Source organism: Diprion similis, unplaced genomic scaffold (genome assembly GCF_021155765.1).
Source record: "Diprion similis isolate iyDipSimi1 unplaced genomic scaffold, iyDipSimi1.1 ptg000041l, whole genome shotgun sequence".
In the NCBI taxonomy this organism is placed as follows: domain Eukaryota; kingdom Metazoa; phylum Arthropoda; class Insecta; order Hymenoptera; family Diprionidae; genus Diprion; species Diprion similis.
The window spans coordinates 60001-62500 of NW_025724990.1; the positions used below are offsets into that span (position 1 = coordinate 60001).

General features: G+C 54.7%; 1 non-coding gene across 1 annotated transcript in view; it reads right to left on the minus strand.

Moving 5' to 3' along the window:
- LOC124415343 overlaps positions 1–1439 on the minus strand; it is a 1913-nt gene extending 474 nt beyond the window's left edge. Inside the window, exon 1 of the ribosomal RNA XR_006930314.1 lies at positions 1–1439. This exon is cut by the window's left edge and continues 474 nt beyond it. This is a non-coding gene — a ribosomal RNA (small subunit ribosomal RNA).
- Positions 1440–2500: the final 1061 nt, after the last annotated feature.

Sequence of the window (2500 nt, forward strand, 5' to 3'; positions counted from 1 at the left end):
TCGAGATACCGGAAAGTACGCCTATTTAGCAGGCTAGAGTCTCGTTCGTTATCGGAATTAACCAGACAAATCGCTCCACCAACTAAGAACGGCCATGCACCACCACCCACCGAATCAAGAAAGAGCTCTCAATCTGTCAATCCTTCCGGTGTCCGGGCCTGGTGAGGTTTCCCGTGTTGAGTCAAATTAAGCCGCAGGCTCCACTCCTGGTGGTGCCCTTCCGTCAATTCCTTTAAGTTTCAGCTTTGCAACCATACTTCCCCCGGAACCCAAAAGCTTTGGTTTCCCGGAAGCTGCCCGCCGAGTCATCGGAGGAACTTCGGCGGATCGCTAGCTGGCATCGTTTATGGTTAGAACTAGGGCGGTATCTGATCGCCTTCGAACCTCTAACTTTCGTTCTTGATTAAAGAAAACATTTTTGGCAAATGCTTTCGCTTCTGTCCGTCTTGCGACGATCCAAGAATTTCACCTCTAACGTCGCAATACGAATGCCCCCATCTGTCCCTATTAATCATTACCTCGGGGTTCCGAAAACCAACAAAATAGAACCGAGGTCCTATTCCATTATTCCATGCACACAGTATTCAGGCGAAAATAGCCTGCTTTAAGCACTCTAATTTGTTCAAAGTAAACGTACCGGCCCACCTCGACACTCAGTGAAGAGCACCGCGATGGGATATTAGTTGGGCCGCCCCGGAGGGCTAAGCCCACCGGTAGGACGTCCCACAATCATGCCAGTTAGACACCGCGAGCGGTGAACCGACAGCGTGGGACACAGATTCAACTACGAGCTTTTTAACCGCAACAACTTTAATATACGCTATTGGAGCTGGAATTACCGCGGCTGCTGGCACCAGACTTGCCCTCCAATGGATCCTCGTTAAAGGATTTAAAGTGTACTCATTCCGATTACGGGGCCTCGGATGAGTCCCGTATCGTTATTTTTCGTCACTACCTCCCCGTGCCGGGAGTGGGTAATTTGCGCGCCTGCTGCCTTCCTTGGATGTGGTAGCCGTTTCTCAGGCTCCCTCTCCGGAATCGAACCCTGATTCCCCGTTACCCGTTACAACCATGGTAGGCGCAGAGCCTACCATCGACAGTTGATAAGGCAGACATTTGAAAGAAGCGTCGCCGGTACGAGACCGTGCGATCAGCCCAAAGTTATTCAGAGTCACCAAGTTAAACGGCGGACGGGACGTACCCGCCGCCGATTGGTTTTGATCTAATAAAAGCATTCCTTCCATCTCTGGTCGGAACTCTGTTTGCATGTATTAGCTCTAGAATTACCACAGTTATCCAAGTAAATGTGTGTACGATCTAAGAAACCATAACTGATTTAATGAGCCATTCGCGGTTTCACCTTAATTTGGCTTGCACTGAGACATGCATGGCTTAATCTTTGAGACAAGCATATGACTACTGGCAGGATCAACCAGGGAGCTTCGACATTGAATCTAGGCTCGGACGTGCGCCACCCATCGCCGCCGGGTCCTCAGGCCCGGTCGGCCACACGTCTAACTGTACGTTGTGTTTCGTGACCGGCGTCAGGCCGGTCGCGACTCCGTGTACCGCCGAAGCGGCACACGGTTGCGTTGCGTTCGAACGATCTCCCGTACCCGTCGGCTAGATTGAAAGCGTCTGGGATGGATTGATATCTCTTTCGTATTCGAGTTGGCGCTCGGTACGGAGCGAGTTGATGCGTGCGTTCAAAGGTTCGACCCTGCCGTGCGTAACGGAGAGCGAACTTCTTGCTACCGCGTCAAGGGCCATTCGGTCTGAGACACCGACCCGCGGTAATGCAGTGACGATTGAACATGAGCAGAGTTTCACGGTCTGGGGATACGGGATTGTACCCGTACGCCCGCGCTAGGTCGACACCGAACTGTACGGCACGTGCTGGCGCACTGTACCGAACGGTGACCGGCGGGCGCCGGGAACCCGGCCCGACCGACTCGCTCCTCTTACTAGTAGGAGCCCGGCCGCTAGGACGTCGGCGCCGATGCGGTGTTAACACGGTGGGCTTACGGGACGAAACCTTCGCGGGCTATCCGAAAAATTACTCGGCCTCGGGACTTTGTCGCCGGCGGGCGAGACTCGAGGGGCCGGATTTATTCAAAGTTTCGCCGGCCTACAGGGATCGGACCGAATCCGGTAGCCGGCGCATCGCCTTTCCGCCGAACGGGCCGAGGATCTCACGAAATTCCGTCCCCGTACAGACATCCGCGACCGGCGCATTGCCTTTCGGTCGATCGTGACTGAACAAAGTTTTTCGCCGGGCCGGCTCCCTTCCGAACCCGGGAGCCGGCGCATCGCCTTTTCGCCGATCTTGCCGAGGATTTTCACGAAATTCCGTCCCCGTACCGACATCCGCGACCGGCGCATTGCCTTTCGGTCGATCGGGACGGAACCAAGTTTTTCGCCGGACCGGCTCCCTTCCGAACCCGGGAGCCGGCGCATCGCCTTTTAGCCGATCTTGCCGAGGATTTTCACGAAATTCATG